Genomic DNA, 20,676 nt, shown 5'->3' on the forward strand with positions numbered 1-20,676 from the left:
AGGAAATTTTCAACTATAATCTCTTCAAATATTTTCTCAGTCCCTTTCTTCTTCTCTCCTTCTTCTGGGACCCCTATAATTCGAAATTTAATGTTGTTCCAGAGGTCTATGTACTGTCCTCAATTCTTTTCATTCTTTTTTCTTTATTCTGCTCTGCAGCAGTTATTTCCACTATTTTATCTTCCAGGTCACTTATCCATTCTTTTGCCTCAGTTATTCTGCTATTGATTCCTTCTAGAGAATTTTTAATTTCATTTATTGTGTTGTTCATCATTGTTTGTTTGCCCTTTAGTTCTTCTAGGTCCTTGTTAAATGTTTCTTGTATTTTCTCCATTGTATTTGCAAGATTTTGGATCATCTTTACTATCATTACTCTGAATTTTTTTCAGGTAGACTGCTTATTTCCTCTTCATTTGTTTGATCTGGTGAGTTTTTGTCTTCCTCCTTCATCTGCTGCATATTTCTCTGTCTTCCCTTTTGCTTAACTTACTGTGTTTGGGATCTCCTTTTTGCTGGTGCACGTTCGTAGTTCCCATTGTTTTTTGTGTCTGCCCCCAGTGGGTAAGGTTGGTTCAGTGCCTTGTGTAGGATTCCTGGTGGAGGAGACTGGTGCTTGTGTTCTGGTGGGTGAGGCTGGATCTTTTCTTTCTGGTGGGCAGGACTGTGTCCAGTGGTGTGTTTTGGGGTGTCTGTGAACTTAGTATGATTTTAGGCAGCCTCTGTGCTAACACGTGAGGTTGTGTGTCTGTCTTGCCAGTTGTTTGGCAGGGGGTGTCCAGCAGTGGAGCTTGAGTAGAGCTGGGTCTTAGCGTTGAGACGCAGATCACTGCGAGAGCTTTCGCTGATTGTTATTACGTGGTGGCAGGGGGTCTCCTTTCATCCAATGTCCTCAACTCGGCTCTCCCACCTCACAGGCTCAGGCCTGAAACCCACCTGGAGCACCAAGACCTGTTGACAACTGTGGTAAAAATCTGACTGGTATCTTGGATTTTTCTTTGCTGGGCTATTTATCCCCCGGCTGCTCATGGCTGTGAGAACACGCTAATGGCACCCATTGGTTCCTGCATCACTGCTGCCCGGTGCCCCCAGGAACCCCTCAGACGAGAGATGTGGTCCCCGGGGACAAGGCAGTCTCTGCTCCCTCAACGCCTGGGCTGTCTCGAGGGGTGCTCTCTTAAAAAGTTTTTTAAACGTAAAAATAATTATTTCCCTTTTAAAAAATTTCATCTTAGATATCTTAGTCAAAAAATGTGCCAAAAAATGCAGGGCTATTTACTTAAAGGCAAATTGAGATATAGCATTAGTTTCTGAACTCTGAAAAAGGACTCTAACATCTGGGTTTTGGAATGATTGCCATTTATGAAGAGGAATTTTATCCTGATAGAGAATGTAGAATGACATTTGGGAATTTTATAAAGTGGGAGAGGAAGGATAAGAGTTGGCTGCTTAGTCAAAGTATTTTAAGGAGCATTTTGTGTATTTGCCTCAAATTTCGTATTCTTAAATGAAAGTTACTTAGATATTATTGTGGCCTATAATTTAATAAGGTAACTAAAATAGGGCAAGAGATAGGCATTTTGAAGTCAGACAGACTCAAGCCCAAATTTGGGCTTTATAAGATCTGTATAACCCTGGTGAGTCCCTCTACCTCTCTGGGCCTCAGTTTTCTTGTTTGTAAAATGGGAACAAGAATACATTTCATAGCATTGGGACATACTTTTAAATGAGATAATGTGTGAAAGCCCTTGTCATAGGACTTGGCACAGAGTAAGCACTTAATGGTAGTTATTATTTTGTTAGTGTTGCATAGCAGTGAATTTATATTTTAAAAAGCTGGTTTGATATTCAGCATGCTTAATCTGAAATCTAAAAGTTTTAAAAATGCATTTTTTACTTTTGTCAAAGTAATGCATGCACATTGTTTAAAAATTCCAATAGGCCTATGAAACTTAAACTGAGAATAGCAGTCTCTTCCTTTCCCAGATCTGGTTTGCCAGAGAGAACCACTTTTAACACTTTTATTTGTCTCTTCTGGATCTTACCTATTTCTAAATAACTTAGGTACAATTCCACTTTCTGATGATTAATTAGGATTTTCACTCTGTTACTTTCCCAATTTTGTTAAATCACAATTATTTGTTAAATCCATGTTTAGTGATTTCACTATTATAAGCACATGAACATATTCTTCAGTACTGAATAGAGTATTTTGATTACATTTCGTTTTGTTGTTTTCCTGGAGTAAATAATTGCTTTTTAAAATTTCTTTAGCACTAGGGCGTTGGGCTGTCTTGTCTGCATCTTGACTGGACCAGGAGCTGTTACAACCCTAGCAGTTGCAATCTTCCTTGTTAACCATGAGAACATACTTAGGTCTTGAGCAAACCATAGTCTTTTGCGGCTTTTTTATGTAGTTTTTTTTTTAATGCTTTCTGTACATAAAAAATAATTTTGGCACTTCATTATTTTTTAATTGAAGTATAGTTGATTTATATTCTTTCAGGTGTACAGCAAAGTGATTCAGTTATATATTTTTTTCATAAATAATTGCTTTTTTAATATTGAAATTTGCTTAGTAGTTCTTGAATCTCCTTTAGAGCTCAAACTATGCTGTAAAATACCTCTCAATACAGTGTTCTGCTTGGTCACATTTTTTTCATGTAATTTGTTAGTTTTCCTGAAGCTCCCAACCTTCTAACCCTATATAGACTGTTCTCTAGAACCATTATGTAGCCATCACTCTTAAACGTCTTTTATGGTCATCTTGGAAGCACCCTTCACTTCTCTCCTGTATTGGTTGCCTTGTTTCTGGGATTCTATATCCATGTGTAATTTGGATTACTTCTTCCTTTTGTGGAAAACATTCTCTAGTAGGTTCCTGAGAAAAGGATCATGAGAAGTGCATTTTTGTTCTGAGATTTGCATGTCTGAAATGCCTTTTTTCAGGTATCACATTTAATTGATAGTTTATCTAGGTATAGAATTACAGATTGAAAGTAATTTTCATGTAACATTTTGAAGACATTGTTCCATGGCTTTCTAGTTTCCAAAGACGCTGTTGAGAAGTCTTGTTATTCTCATTCTCTTCTATTTAAAAATGAGAAATTTAGTTTTTATTCTACCTATGCTTTGAAACTAAATTCTGATGATGCCATTTTGGCATCTGTGTGATCTTAGTTATTTAAATCCTCTATGCCTTAATTTTCAGGTCTGTGAATTGACGATAGTAACAGTACCTACCGTGTAAAATTGTTCTCTGGATCAAATCAGTTAATATATGTAAAACACTTATAATAGAGTCTGACAAATATCAAATGGTCTGTGGGTATTTGCTCTCATCTTCTTCATTATCATCATCATTCCAGTAGGAATCTATTAATATTTAAGGAATTTGAAGCAGGAATGTGTCATAAAGAGACAATCACCCTGGCTTCTGGGTAGTGGCTGGTTTAGAAAGTGAGCAAGACATAAAGTATAGACACAAGTTAGAGGTGACTACTTCTAAATGGACCCTCTGTATGTGAGTGTTGTGAATCAGAAGTGAAGGCTAAGTTTGGGTGGTACAGGGGCAGTAAACAAAATGAATTTAAAATATCATTTCCTATTCTCTCAGTGGAAAACCTTAACCACCCAACAGGCAGACTAAGAGCATTTTCACGGCTCTGGAGAAGCTGCGGCACAGCAATTTGAACAAACAGAAATACTTTATTATGTGGTACTTCCACAAAAAAAGCATTACAAGTCGATATGGGGGAAATTGGAACTTTATCCTGCTTTCTCACATGCATTTAACAGTTTAACTTATTTTAATTGCAAAAGGGAAAGTGGGAACAGAAGTCTCCATAATGGTTTCTACTGCTTTGGCCATTGAAGGTTTTAATTCAGACCTGGCTCTGAAGGCATTATGTGCTCCCTGAAGAACAGAAATAGACTCCACCACACCTTTGCTCGTTTAAAGAACATCACAGCCATGGCTGTGCATGTAATCTTCGTGAATCACGGGGAAGAAAAGTATTAGCTAAGAATTCTAATCATTGATTGCCCACATATAGTTCATTTTTCTCTCTTCGTTAATTAAAAACTCACTTTTACCATATAGGCAACAGTGGCCATGTCAAGATTGAATCATATTATCTCTGACGGAACAATTAAGCTTTCATCAAAGAATCATTTTTGAGAAGAGAACATGTTTAAAGAAATTTAAAAATAAATATAATAGTCAGATAACGTAGGAAAAGAGTTTGAATTTGGCTATCAAACTTATTTCTAAGAAAAAAATAATTTTTTTGATTTTCTGTTCCCACAATGTTCTAAAATGTGACTACTAGCAACTTGTCCCCTCTGTTCTTTCTTCATTCACAAAATATACCTGTGTGGCTGCTGCTCTGAGTGATATTGAGCCAAGTTTACACATCCATTGTATTTTTATGCCATCCAATTTAAATTATTTTTATGATGCAGAGTCTAGGAAGGAAGGGGTACCTCACAGCCTGGAACATCTGGCAGTGTAGTAGGTGTCAATAGAATAATCAGTTGCTCCCGTGGTTAATTCTTGCCCTGTCCTCTCACAGAAAGTGGGGGCATAAAGAACGTGATACTTAATTCGCAGCCAGAAGAAAGGCCATTTAATTGGATTAGCTGGCAACTCCCTTTCATCTGTCTCTTCTTTTCCCCACCTCTTAATAAGCCCTCCCCCCGACACACATCAGAAGTGACAGGGTTTGTCAGTTATGCTGAAAACAGAAGCTAATTTTTAGACAAACCTGTTGGTTTCACTGAAGAGGACCAGGACCTCACACTGCTTCGGTCCTTGGGAATAAAGCATCCACCAAGAGGCTAAAGCAAAGAAAATGCATCTCACTTGACCACCTCACCCTTAGGTGGTCCCTTCACCACTTGCTACCCGCTGCTTCCACCTGGACATTGGAGGGTCAGGTAATGCAGCGTTTTTCGCCAGTATAAGTGTTCAAATCGTCCTTCTGGAAGGTCAGGGCTAGATGGCAGTGAGGTACTCCCTGACTCTCCTGTGCAGTCAAATTCAAATTTTACTTGGCTCAGCATCTGCAAGTTGTAACTCTAGGCTTCTATTTACATGGTATCGTTATGAAAATCAGCATGCAATACTCCCAAGCGAATCATCGTTTTAAATCAATGATAATTGAAAATGGACTTCATTTCTCACTGAGATGGTTGCTCTAGTCTAGTACCTTATTACACGACTAGAAATGTTTGCGCCAGAGAGGTATTATCTAGTGGAAAAATTCAAAACTCATAATCAAGAAATTTGGCTTCCATTCCTTCTCCAGGTAGCAAAGATGACGACCATATCAAACATTACTGAAAGGTACTATTTTAAGCACTTCACATACCTTATCTTGGTATCTTGGTTAAGGTGTACAAAACCCCTGTGAGCTAAGTTTTATTATTATCCCCATTTTCTGGAGGAGGCAATGAGGACCCAGAGCAGTCAAACAATTCACCCAAGTTCAAGCAGTTACTCAATGGCAGAATTCAGGATTCAGCCGCGACACACTGACCCCATTGCTTCCATACACGTAAGCTGGGGTGAGTTTTAAAATATACTTATGGGATGGCCAACAAGCATCCAGAAGAGATGCTGGACTTAGCTCAGGAGCAGAGCCCAAGGAGCCCCTGGTGCCCAGGCATTAGGCATTAGTGGTTGCTCGAGTTGTGGGGAACGCCTGGTGGTCCTGGGTGAGACCAGATCAGTGGGAAAGAACAGAGACACTTAGGAGGACCTGCAGCAGTAGCTACCCACCAACCTGTACAGAAGTTTCTCAGTGTTTTAACAACAGGTATAGCCAATAGTGGTGACGCATGGTGAATATCAGCCCTGTGATGTTTGTACACCCCAAATTAATTTATCGACACAGATTCTAATAAGCATCTAGCAACAAATGACAGCAGAAGCCATATTCCGGCAGTTTCTTTTCATTTCACTCCCTGTATCTTTTTGGTCATAAGCACGTGGGAACATGTTCATTTGCAACGTTGAAGTCATTGCCATCTTAAGAAGTTGACTGATTGGATATGGAACACAAGAAGAGAGTATGTCAGGCTCTGCATTAGTCTTAATATCTTTTTTTTAAAAAAAAAGGCAGAGCTGGAGAATGTCATATGTGAACCCTGTTTGGAAAATTCCAAGATCTCAAAATATCTGAACTCTTAAAATCACAGGGGAATAAAAGACTTGCTCAGGTATGACTCATAGTAGCACAAAAGATATTTAGCTTTATAAGAAAGCTTTATGTTTGAAGAATATTCTCTTCCTGCTGCCAACAAATGGAGAAAAGAAGTACATTCATTTACTGAGAGCAGGACATGCCCCCAAATAGCAAACCAGGTTTTATGGAAGTCGCTTTTCAAGTTAGCTAAGATTTTGTCAATTATTTGATGGGTTTAAGCTTAGGGATAAATGTGAAGCTGTTATTTTTCTGATGAAGGCAGCAAGAGGGAAATGTATGCTGAAGGAAGGAAAAGAGAAACTAGAAAATTGAGCTAACTTAATAGAAATCTAACGTTTGCTGTTGCATTGAATAATTACTTTTTTTTTCAGATTCCTTTGAAGATGAAAGGTTTTTGTATTAAAATTTTTTATTACCAGGCTATCATGGGGGAAAAAAATCTGTGCGATATCTGTGCATTTCCTGTTTTAAAATATACAAGTGATCTGTTGCCTCCTCTCTTTACTACAGTGGTTTCTTTTCCAAAGAGCCTTAATCTGGAGAGTAGGTGACATAAACTTAAACAACTGAGACTATTTTAAGATGAGCGATGCAAAAACATCTTTGCTGAGTTTTTAGACGTTAGACATTATGGCAGTTTGTCCTCTCGCAAAGAAAAAGGCAGTGTTGTGCTATGGATAGCTCTGGGGACTTGGCTAGATGACTCAGTCAAAGCCATTGCTCTTAGTGACTCAGATTGAGTAATCCTCACCCAATTACCTTCCCGAGTGTATCTTCATTTTGTTAAAAAGTTTGAGAACGGCTTCAGAGATTCTAATAAGTCTAAATGAGCATTACAAAGGAGAGTCAGCGACAAGTGTCTCTTGAGAAAGGTATGCCCTTCCTAGAAACTCTGGATTTTATTATGGGCGCGCCAGCAGTGCAAGAATCTGGCGTAACACATGATGACCAGATCTATTTTATATGCTGGGAAGTCAGATGAGTTCTCTAAGTGGCACGAAGCTAAGTACACCCACATAGTTTCTGAGCATCTCAGTTCTTCAGTGCACATTAAGCCTTTCCAGATTTATCCTCGGAGATTGGCTGTTTGCCAGAATTCAGGCTGTTCCGTTGTGCAGTGGGCTGAGTATTCCCAGGTGTCGGCGGAGTTTTCTGCCTAGTCCTTATTTACAGTTTTTCTTAGGATTGCTTTGAAGTGTGAACAATCAAGTTGCAGCATGCGGCAAATTTCTTTCCACATGAGCCCTTTATTTCACTTCCTATTACGGCTCTGAAGCCTTCTCAAAACAGAAGTATTAATCTCTAACTCTTAAAATACATTTGGAAAGATAAATTCCTTTACAAAGACTTTAGAAACCATTTTATTCTCTTGTTGAGTAAGATAAAAATAGAAATAACCAATATTCTTTCTTCCATGTCAACTTCTTCTTTGAGAAAAGAGTAGTAGCTGAGCAAGCTTTTTCACTTAATTATTAAAATGTACAAAACATCCTATGGCTTGATGACACTATACAAGATGAGACTTGCATACTTCGCGCGTATAATCTGTGTTGTGTATTATTTAGAATTCCTAACAAAGTTCCTAACACTGATATGATGACTAATTTTTAGTGCTAAATGTCACCTTTTGGGAAAAGGGAATATGTGTCATAGCAAGTATACAAACCGTGCCTAAACATCTATCTTACTAGTAATTTTCTCATTTTCAGAAATTCCCAAACTAAATGCAGGTATTCTGGATTTCCACCTCTCTAATCCCTTAGGATAAAAAGCTCTAACTAGAATTGTGTGGAGGGAGGCTACTAAGCCCACCTCCCCAGCACACTTTCCAAACACCTTTTAGAGGTGACCCTCTGCAGCAAGGGCATAGCCTGTACGGATCCCCAATCAGGAAGCTGAGTGGGGTGAGACAGCCCTCAGCCCTTGGTGAAGCCCTGGAACAAATGTCTACCTCAAACTCAGAATGAACTTGGCATTTCCACTTAAAAGATGCTTTGCGCTGCATGCGTTTTCTCCTTTTAACCCTGCTTCTTGGTGTGTGTTTACGAAAATCACACTCAAGGTTGTGAGAATAGTGTTCAAAAACAGGAGTGGTTTGGTGAGTGGGGGAGATCGGGGTGGTACATGGCAGCTGGGTGACCACATTAAAGGCTCTATCTCTGTGTTATGCTGTCTTGATTTGTGGCTCTAACACATGTTGATTTTTGGTGCCAAGAGGGCCCAGTATGGATGACTTCTGTTCCTTTCAGAACTCTTCATCTTTAGTTTTTAAATGTCACAATTTTAAATGATTTTTTTTCAGAGTCAGCCGCAGATAAATGATTCCTGGGAGGACTGTGGCAGTGATTATGAGCCCACTTACACTTGCAGTTGATGGCACATTAAACAACAATGCTGATAGCGTGCAGCGATCAGTACCTGTAGCATTTTCAGCCTGACCCCAAGAGGAGGTTAATGCAGAAGACAAACAGGAGGGAAGCATGAGCTCGATTTTTTCATCAGGCTGTTACATAAATAACAGATCAACATCTTCCTGTTCATACCACACCAAAGCAGAGCGAAACGCTGCAGACTTCAAGCCATCAACGACTTAAAATTGCTGGTGTCAAAGCGATTTTTTACAGCAGACTGACCTGTTTTGCAGACCATTCTTAATAGTAGGGGAAGAGTTTGAGGCCTGGGCTTGGAGTACACAAGTGATTTCCAAATGGCATTTCAGATGTAAAAATTCAGTCTGCCAGCATTTCTCCCCCTAGCCCTCCCTGCTGCAACCATACACAGGCACACATGCCCCATCAACTCCCACTGACACTTCTTCATTACCATGAAAAAGCCCAGGCAGTCTTAGGGGATTTTGCAAAGCATTATTCCTCTTTTATACTCAGGCCCTCACTGATACCTCTGCAAATGGTTTTTTGGATTATTATTCTCCGATAAGAAGTAGAGTTTGCGTTTTTAAAGATGTAGAGACAGCGGCTTCCAAGTTCATCTCTTTGACTCTTCTGGCCATCGGCATTCACCGAGTGGGTCCCCATTGCGGGGGCTGAAATGCCAAGTGACCTTTTTTGGGTGAACAGTCACAAAGCCACACTGGCACATTTATTAGGAAGAAATGTGGGCTCAGTTATGTGGTGTGAGAAGATTGTCAGGAGTACGTACCTTTTTATTTCCTTAACCCAAACACAGCCTTTGTAGATTTCTTTGAATGTTCGAGTCACACCTTCCCCTTCAAATGATAAAAGAATTCAGTGTGAAATTTGCTTTCTAAACTCCCGTGAAGGTTCTGTCATTCTCATATAACACTTCAGGCGTATATACAGGGAACACATTCAACGGATTCCCTTGATGCCTTAATGATCGGATGCAGGAGGGAAATGCCGTATGGGTTTCATTCTTATTTCTTACTCAGTCTTCTCCTCTGTATCATCTGAACTTGTTTTATATTGACACCATACTCTTCAGTAAAAATAAAAGTATGGGGTTATTTTTGCTCTAGGAGGTAGTACTGTTAACACCCGGTAAAAGTGTTTCCCACAGAAATTTGCCACTAGAAAATAAGGGGTCTTAAAAAGTGATAATACTACACTGTGAAGTTCAAGTGGCAGATACGGATGGTGTTTTTTCAATTCAGCATCCCAACTTATCTGAGTTGGGGATGAGCACTTTGCTGGTAATGTGTGTTTACTTACTGCCAAGATATAAGATGCCAGATGAGAGCCATATAGCATTTAAAGAAAATGATACTGTGACATTGTCAGCATTTCCGTTATAAGCCCTTTTTTTCCTTCTAGGGTGTGTCAATATCTAGTAAAAAATGGAGTTATCCAAAAGTTAGCACATAGCCTAGCAACTACACTTACTGAAAATAAATTTTGGCTATTTTTAAATGACAGTATTTCACCCACACAAGAAAGTGCATTTTTGCTTATTTTATTTTACGTTTTATTTCTGGCCTCATATGACTCAAGTACAGCTTCATTTTCAACCATTACCCCATGATGTTGACTGGTGCCTTTAGGCATTTCAGGGATAAAAATAAAATGACCAAGTTATTTTGTTTGGAAAAACAGCTTCTTCACATGTGCTGCATTTTTTTCTCAATAAATATTTCGTAACTTTAAAAAAGACAGCCTTATCCTTTAGCACATATGGGAGGCAGGTGAATCTAAACCAAGTGTATGTCCTCGAGCTCAGATTCCATCATTCACAACCAGATTCCACTAATCTGAAGTATCTCAAATACAGAGAGATGCATGACGAGCTCCTTAATATCAGGAATTATTACTAGACACTTCTTTATTTAAAAACCCACTTTAAATTATTGTGTATTGTCAATACTGCACGTCAGGGAAAGGGCTAAAATACTTCTCTTTTGCTGGCTGGGGTACATTTATCAGTTTCCATTATATTAAGCCATGTTTCCAAGGTATCAGACTAGTCCATCCACCCGGTAGAAAAGTACATCATCCTTGCCTCTCCAGATTTAGCCAACCTAGGAGGATGGTGGGTGTGCACAGAAGAAGAAAGAAAAGGTTAAGACTCAAAGCTCCAATGATAACCAAATATGCCTCTTAAAAGTATCAAAGAAAAATTGCACCAGACAGAATTAAGCAGGCAAGGAAAGACTATTCAAGGTTGTTGTAATAGGAGTTGAGACTATTGCAATAAGGGAGAGAGGCTGAACTCAACTTCATTGGAACAAGAGACAGGAGGATTTTTAAGCACTGAGGTGACTTCTTTCGTGGAAAAGTCCCGGAGGACGCTGCGGGGAGTTGGCCAATGTGATCAGTCCATCTGTATTCGCTAATTGGCACTTAGGAAGTTAGGTTCCTATCCTCCCTCCCACCGAGACTGGGAGGTGGGGCCCTACCTTTCTTGATGAGTGCATTTGAAAAGGATGGCTCCCAGGTCCTTGAGAAAGACAAGTCTGGGTTGTAAAACTGGCAAGAGACTGGGAAAAGATTTACATCTCCAAGAGGCAGAGGAAGTGCAACTCCAAGTTTTCTAAAGTAAATGTTCTGAGAAAAGGAGGGCCAGGGGATTATACTCAGAAAAAAATCCTGTCTAAAGTTTAGTTAAGCTAAGGAGAACATTAAGGCTGTCTTGGCGAAAAGACGTATTGATCCCGAGGGAAGAAAATCAAGGGTCTAGGGACCAATCTTTAAAAAGATTTAAACTCCCAGTTTCCATGCATTTGAATTCCTGGGTTCCCCAAAATCCACAGGTTTGCTCTTACTCTCTCTAGCAGGCTTAGAGTCACAAGCGTAAGGGTAAGGAAAACTATAATGAGTCCCTTGGGTCTTTATTTTTTTTCTGCTATACCACCTGTTTATTTCAAATGGCAATTTCTGCTTCTGTCCTGGCAATCCCATCCTGGATGGTACTAACCTCACCTGTGCCAGTGAGGTAGGGATGATGATTATAGCCTTCTTGATTATTCTTATCCCCAAATAATCAAGATCTTTTGGCTGGTGTCATCTCCCAGGAACCTGACACAAAATCCCTAGGGCCTGAGCCAAACAATATTTGGAAGTTAGCACACTTAACATTATATGTCTTTCATCAGGAGGCACTTGGAACTAACATCCCTGCAAATCCATCAGCCGCCTTCCCCTCCACACCCACCGTCTCCATTTCCTTTTTTCAATGCACTACTCAACTACGAAGTCTTCTTTCCATCTGACGGCTCTACTGACACCTTGTAAAAGGGCACTGATGACCTTCAGCAACTCCATAAGTAGAGAATTTTGTTTTGTTTTGCCATCCTTGTCACCCTCAGTCTTCATATAGAATTCACCACCTGTTTCACAACCAGCTCCTCTTTGAAGATTTCTCAGTGCTTGGATTCTATGACAATGCACTTTTCTGGGTCTCTTCTTATTTCTCTAATTTTTCTTCTTCTGTGTCTCTCATGGGCCCCACTTCCTATGTTTGTGCCATGAAGGTAGGATCTCTCCTCACCTTCCTCTTGTCTTGATCCATTGCTTCTTGTTGGGTCAGTTCATCTACTTCCACAGTTTCAAACACAACCTAACTACTGCCTTTGTGATGATGATTGAAATGACTACTTTTATAGTTTTCAGTTTCTATCTTTCCCTTTAAGCCCAGGCTAAATATTCCAACTGTCTCTTAGACAAAGAAAACTTAAGGTTCTGCTAACATCTAAAACTGAACATGCTCAAAATGCAATGACATCATCCCTACCTCTGCACACCAGTCTCTCACCTTATAGCCTTCCCCAGTCTACACACACATTTTATTCAGATTTCACATATGAAGCTTCAGCTGTCCTTCAGCTTTCACCCTGCCTGGACTACTCCAGCGCTGCCTGGTGATACTCTGTGTTCTTGCCCTTCACGCTCTGCATATTGCTTCCATGCTGAACATTTACACGCCCTTGTTGAAATTCTTTATTTTATCCCTTGTTCAATTGTGACCTCATTCTGTGAGCAGTCCCCCCCCTTCTTGGATTATAATTAATTTCTACTCATCACAACATTGTGACTATTCTTTGTGACTATTCTTTATAATATTCACTAAACTCTGCTTAGTATTATAGTTTATTGTGTGCACAGCTTTCTCTTTCACTAAATGAAAAATACTTTGGTGGCAGAGATTGTATCCTATTTTGCTTTTTATTCCCCAAGTTGTCTTTCACAGAGTAGGTCTTCAGGGTGTGTGTGTTAAATGGAAGATTTCAGTTCATAAATATGAAATATTTCCATATGCAGTCTAAACATGTTCTGGGATCCTCCAGGAATCTTAAGTGAATAGTCTACAGATATTAGAGAGCTGAAGATTTAACGGATCCACCAGCTAAACTGGTGAGGTTAGGGCTGGGGGTGGTAATTATATGTTAGTACATTTCTTGATACTTTATACCTCTCATATTCTGTGGACAATAGTACCTTAGTATTTGTTAAATTTATTTTTTATTGAAGTACAGTTGATTTACCATGTTGTGTTCATTTCTGCTGTACAGCAATGTGACTCAGTTACGCATATATACGTTCTTGTTTTATATTCCTTTCATTATGGTTTATCCCAGGATATTGAATATAGTTCCGTGTGCTATACAGTAGGACCTTGTTGTTTACCAGCACTTTATTTTATGTTTCATGTTTTGAAGCCCTGAGAGAGGGGAGGTGAGAAGAGCACTATGTGGTCTTTCCTAGTGACAGGAAAAGGTCTGGCTCTCCTTGAACTTGTCTTCAAAGCCCATTTAAAACGTGTAGCCACTGTAATTGCAAAATCTCTATTTAAATATTTTAACCAGCTAGCTCTAAGTAGATATAACTGTTGGGATCTTCCACCTGTTCATGTGGAAATATGTGGCAGAGAAGGAAACACAGAGGAATGTCATAGAAATTTCTTGCAAAAATAAGCAACCTTGAGCAAAGTTCAAGGCACTTTGGGATGGCTTATTCCAACCTGGCTGGATCACACGGAGGTGGCATCATAATCCACTGAAGGAATAGGCTGAATAAGCATGGAATACCGTCATCCAAAGTGGCTCCCAAGGGCTCCGCTGATGTTCCTGTAGGAAAATTGCCTCATACGCAGTACACTCTGAGAGCCACAGATGTCTCCCTGCTTTGAGTAAAATGTAGATACTACTACTAGTCAGTCTTAGCAGCTAATAATTATAATTCTTGTCCAAGACAAAGTTCAGCACTAAACCAAATAATACTGTACCTATAGAAACAGGATTTAATTAATAGTTTAACACCTACAATGAACCAGACACTTTATCTATATTTGTGTTTATTTTCACAAGCCCAGCAAAGTAAGTATAATTATCTCGCATTTTGATTTTGAAGAAACTGAGGCTCACAGACCAAATTATTTGTAGCAGATAAACTTGAATTCAGGTCTCTCTGACTGCAGAGTCTGAGCTCTTTTGATAATATTTTGCTGGCTCTCTGTCATAATTCAAATGCACCAGGGTAGTAAAGAATTATGTCCAAACTAAGATTTGAACTTCCTAATGCCACTTAAAGTCTTCTACTTCTTATAGCTTTAAAATACAGATTATATTTTAAGCTTTGAAAAATTAATGCGCTGGGAATTGTCAGGGTTAGGATAACTGCTTTGCTCTCCTACCGGCTATTTCTTGGATTTTCAATCTAAGATACAAATGTTGGTGAGGATGGACTGAGACTTGTCCAACCTATGAGAGCCAGGAAACAAATGGCCAGGTTATTTGCTTTATTTAATACCATTATTTCCGTTTGGAGAAATGGAAACATCAGTGTTTCCATTAACCCCACCTGCGTGACAGCCCCTGAACCATTGAAAGCCAAGACTTTAGGAGTCTCAGCCACAGAAGGGTCTGGAAATAGAGTGCTGTCTCTTTACCCAGTCCCCAACCCTTGCCCCTAGTGTCTGTAAAACTGCTAGATTATAGTGTATGTAATGTATCACCACCAGGTGTTACTAGTTTTTCTAACAGCCCTTTCTTCCTGGGTCTCCAGGTCCTTGTGACTTCCTCCTCTGCACTGTACCATTTCTGTGGTTCTTGCCATCTTTTCCCTGGAGCTTAGTCTCCTTTACAAGATCTCCTGTGATCACCTCAGTGATCTGATTCAGGATCCATATTCTCACCTGGAAATTAAAAATTGGCAACCTTCACAGTTATTTTTTATAGGTAAACTAACTTGACTTACCACAATGTTCCAGATACTCAAAACATAGAAATCAGCCCACATTCCATATGAATTTGCCTCCCAAGCCACATGGACTTATAACTCTGGAAGCGCAGAAATTCGTCACTCCTACCCAAGTCCTATAATATTGATTTTTACCACCTACAAGTTTTCTACATCTAACAAGTTTTCTGGCTTTCTCTCTCTCCATCTTTCATATAATGGAGCATAATTGATCTTGATGATATAAATATACACAAACATACATATATATGATCAATGGTTTTCATTTATCTTAAATTGTTTTATAATGTTTTAATTCTTAGTATTTATTTTATTTTTCAATTTTCATGTATTTGTACAAAAAAGTTTTTTTAAAGAACTCAGATTTTGCAAAACTGAAATGACTCATTATCAACTGGACAAGAATTTGAAAACAGGTGAATTAGGATCAATATTCTAAAGTCCGCAAGTCCTCTTCACTTTTTTATTTTTTTTTGCTTTGGCCAATTAAATAATTTCATAAAAGTTTTACAATAACATGTTACTCTTGGATTAAAATGGTTAGTCCTTTAGCACTTCAAAATTATAAACTCTGGTTCAGAAAAGCAAGATATATAGAATACAAGGAAAACAATGATCAGAATGAATGTCCTGATGAATAACATTTTTAAATTAGGAAGGGAGAGAGTTCCCAACACCATTTAACTGAAATAAAATTAAAATATTGGAAGTCTTTGAAACAGTGACAACAGTTAGACTGGATGTCTAACTAAATTTCAGAAAGAGCCAGTACAAAAATAAGTAAGTGCCTGGGAGAGAAGAATCCTTGAAAGCAGCCCTTGGATCACATGGGCTTGATTACCACCCAAACTTGTCAAAACTTGTGAGACCTCAAGGAGGTTTATAAAATGTTTTTCACAGTGCCTGGAACATATTAGACAAACAGTAAACTTTTTCCAATCCCTCCTTTATCCTTTATACTTCCTGCCGTGGTATGTGCGTGTGCGTGTGTGTGTGCGTGTGTGTGTGTGTGTGTGTGTGTGTGTGTGTGTCCTTTATCCTTTATACTTCCTGCCGTGGTATGTGCGTGTGCGTGTGTGTGTGCGTGTGTGTGTGTGTGTGTGTGTGTGTGTGTGTGGTGAGAGAGTGGGCATTCCTCAGTACTGCAGTATGGGGAGAGCCTTCCTTTAGCTTCTTGCTTTTGTTTTGTTTTGTTTTTCCCTAAAAATCCATTTTCCATATTAATATGGGACAGTCTCCACTGGTGGTAAAACTCCCCTTCAAGGAATAAGCGGGCCTTCTGAGAGAGCTGATAACTGTAAAACACAGATCAACAATCACAGAAGCAAAAAACACTTCAGAAATCATACAAATTTTAAGGAAATGTTGTAAATAGAAAGATATGATTTCATTTGACGGTACTGGAAGTATTCATTTTTCAGAAATTTAGCTCTCCGTAATTCTTTTATTTCTTTCACAAATTGGATAATTAATGTGAGTTAGTCAAAATCCTCTATGGTTACAATCTCTGTGATTCTTTAATATTATAACTCTGTGGGCTCATTTCTCATTTTCCTCCATACCTCATTTAAGGCTTGAAGTCAGTGGGAATTACCCCAGGCAAGATGAATTAAAGACTATCTGCCTAATCACTTAAGGCAGACTGTCAATTTTTAGAAATTATTAAGTACATCTACACAGTCATATGAAAATGTGGGTTTTCATAAAAACCCACATTTTTATATTTCTAATATAGATGGGAAAATTCTCTTTTTTAAAACTTAAAGCCTCAAAAGATCATAGAATTTTGAAATTATAAGAGTCTTATGTATTACTTATTTATTACTCATTTATTCAAAAAATCATCTGTTGAGAATTTTACAGGCCAAAAATGGAACCTCTTTGTCAAGTTATTTAATCTTTCTGGGCCTCAGTTTCTTGGTTTGTTGAGTAAGAAAGGTGAACAAGATGAATTCTATGTACCTCTTAGCTGCAACATTCCACAGTTCTGGGCTGGTGACTTGTCAAAAGTTACCTAGCTAATTAGTGGCACAATCAAGACTACAATCCAGAAGCTAGAATTTCCTGGTTACTCGTCTTGTGTCCTTTGCACTGTAACACATTAAGTTCCTAGATTTAAAAAAAGAATACTTTTTAAATCCTGAAAATTCTTCCGCATGTCTATAAAAGGTCACTTCTAGCCTTGCAACACATCTTGGATAGTTACATATGAGTTCTATTAATTAAGTTGCAATATACTATGTATTATATCTAAAAATTCAAAATCTAAACTAATACCAGGTTCTTCTATGTACGATCCACATTTTCTTTCCTTATTTTTCACAAATGACATACCATTTCGATATCACTTATATATCTGAACGCTTCGAATACAAACCTAGTTGGGTTTTTTTTAATTTTTTTAACATCTTTATTGGAGTATAATTGCTTTACAATGGTGTGTTAGTTTCTGCTTTATAACAAAGTGAATCAGTTATACATATACACATATCCCCATCTCTCTTCCCTCTTGTGTCTCCCTCCCGCCTACCCTCCCTATCCCACTCCTCTAGGTGGTCACAAAGCACAGAGCTGATCTCCCTGTGCTATGCGGCTGCTTCCCACTAGCTATTTTACATTTGGTAGTGTATATATGTCCATGCCACTCTCTCACTTTGTCCCAGCTTACCCTTCCCCCTCCCCGTATCCTCAAGTCCACCTAGTTGGGTTTGAGGCTTATAGCTGTCTCAGGGTGATTCAGGACCCAGGTCAGGTGGCACTCCACGACAACATATCAAACTCCTGCCCATATTTCTATAAAGGTGACAGCTTGTTAATGAACATGAGAAGTGACCTTGAAAGAGGAAACTCTCTTCAATGCAGCCTGAGCCATGTGCCATCCAACTTGCCTTGGGAGTAGTGGGTCCCATTTTCTTCTGAATGTAAAGAGAAGATCATCAAGTCTTCCATCATCAGCCTTCCAGGCAAGAGTCATCCCCTTCGCTGCCATATTAATTGCCTGAATGAGGCACTATATTGATGTCAACAACGGAGGGTCAGCCTCATATGAAGAGAGTCCGTAACCAGACTCATCCCACGTTAAGGCTGAGCCCTCCTGCCAACATCATCATATCCCGCACAGAGACCCTAAGACTCAGGATGGACTTACACGTGTGGCAGTGTAGTACAGTGCTAATAATTTGGCCTCTGGAGGTAGACTGCTTTGGCTTAAATCCTGAATCTCTCACTAGTTGCTGTCTTTGGAAGCAACGCCCATCAGCTTTTTTTTTTTTTTCCAACTTTATTGAGATAAAATTGCTATACAACATTGTTTAACTTTAATGTCTAAGATGCGTTCATTTGATAAACTTACATACTGAAGTATGATGACCCGTGTTAGCTAACACCTCCATCGTGTCACATAATTACCATTTCTTTTTTGTGGTGAGAACATTTAAGATCTACTTTCTTAGCAACTCCCGTAATCTTTTGGGACACTCATTTCTGCATATGTAAAATGGTGATGTTAGAATCTACCCCATAGGGTTGTTGTAGAGATTAAAGACTTTCATTTTTGCTCTAAGCAGGCCGTATTAGCTTTTCTTATTAAGTTTCTCTATTGAGTATTCTTCCATTGTTCTAGTTACCAAGCCTAGAAACCGTGCTGTCATTCCGAAACCCTCTCACATCTTAAACTTAACCTGGCTTGCAGTTCCACCTCAGCAATATCTTGTTAATGAAACACTGTCTTTAACAGTCTCATGAATTGCTCATTTCTTTCTTTTCTTTCCTTTTTTATGTTTTTGGTTGTTTCCCTTTGCGATATTTTCTTACTTTGTGTTGTATATAGCACTTGGTATTAATAACACATGTTATATACTAACACATAATCAATATTGATGAACCAAAGTTCTATTTCTTTTCTTTATTCAACACTACATTATTAGTAACTATTGCATGATAAGCATCAGGTAGAATAATTGCAATACAGCAATACAAAAGCTATAATGAAATCATACATGAAGAATAATATTGGCACAAAGAAAGTAATAACAACTCTGCTTAGGACAGCCCCTCCCCTCCCCAAAGCATTACAAAGTATATTCTTCAATGGGGTTTTGAAGGATGATTAGGAGTTTTCCATATTCTTATAGAGTGATAGGATAAACAAGGCAAAAATATGCTTATTGGCTCAGAGCCATGAAATAGTATTGCCAGAGATTAGACTAGCCACCAGGTAATGGAAGAAATGATACTGGATAAGTAATGATAATAATAGTTAACATTAATTGAGAGCTTCCTAAGTTTCTTAATTTCTAAGAACTCTATGTGCGTTATTTCTGCTCCTCACAATGGTGCTTAAGAATTTATGATATTAATCCAACTTTACAGATGAAGGCAATGAAGCTCAGTGGAATAATAGAGCTGACAAGAAGCAGAGGTAGAACTGCAGTTTCAGTCTGTCTCCATGCCTGCACTAATTCTGTGATCCAGCCCACCACTATGTCATGATTGCCTTATAAACCATGCAAACGTGTGACTTTAACCTTGTCGCAGTGGGGAACTACTGAAGTTTTAACTTGGGGAATAATACGACTAGATTACTGTTTGAAGATATTCTGTATACCTGTCAATTTTACCTTCCTCACAGGTTGAACTATTATTTCAAAGCAGGACTTAGTTCTTCCTTAATTACATAAACTTAATGACTCCTAATTTAGTATCCTAAAACTCATTATTTCATCGACAGATTTTTTTATTGTCTCCTTTTGATTGCCAGTGTGCTAGGAGCTGGTGCTTCACAAAAGAGATTTAAGAATAGCCACACACTGGCAGAAGAACTGATGGTGAAGGAAATGGAGAAGTATGAGATACAGGAGAGAGGGGCAGGGAGGGAGGGAGAGAAAGAATGAAAGAAAGAGAGAGAGAGAGAGAATCTGAATGAGAATAACCAGTGGGGCAAGGGTCTAGAAAAATCTCAGCATGCTAGTAACAGTTATTATGAGAAAGGAGAAAATTATCCTATGCTTCAGATAGGCAAATTAACTTTATATTCTAGATTTCAGTTTAGATGATTAAATGTTTATTTAGTACTTTCAGTATTCTAGCTACTTAACTAGGATCTAGGAATAAAAAAAAACTAAGAAATTGTCATTGCTTTCCAGTAGCTCCCAATGTTCTACAATAAAATCCCAGAGAAATAATGAGGGAGACCTGTATTCTAATTTTATTTTGCTACCCACTCTGCATCAGCCTAGGAATATCTTAATTAAATATTATTGTGCCTCTTTTTTCATAAATGTATCAGGAGTTGAAATCTATATTATAAAGACACATGATTGTATTATCTTTATACAGACTTTATTATATAAACATTCATCAGTATTCTCCAAAAATACTATACAAGACATCAAGTTAGAAAAGTTTTTTTTTTTTTTCCCCCAAAATTCCTGGATATTCTAACTACGGTAAAATTTCAGAATATTCTAGCATCAAAAATCTTTAATAGATTGATATTTATCAGTAGAGAGTAGATTCTCTGTGGATACATACAGAGGGTAGTCTGACTAGAGCAGACAAATCACATTCTGCCTACATTTGAAGTTGCAAAGACAAAGAACAGCCTGTTCATTTCCAGACTAACTTGAATATATGCTTTAGGCATGTATGCTTGTGTTTAGGTGTCTTTGAGTTATTCATTCATTCAATTAGGAAATAAGGTGCCTTATACTTCCAGATACTGCATATCAAAAGTAAAGCCTAGGGCTTCCCTGGTGGCGCAGTGGTTGCGCGTCCGCCTGCCGATGCAGGGGAACCGGGTT

This window comes from Physeter macrocephalus, chromosome 5, assembly GCF_002837175.3.
Source record: "Physeter macrocephalus isolate SW-GA chromosome 5, ASM283717v5, whole genome shotgun sequence".
Lineage (NCBI taxonomy): Eukaryota > Metazoa > Chordata > Mammalia > Artiodactyla > Physeteridae > Physeter > Physeter macrocephalus.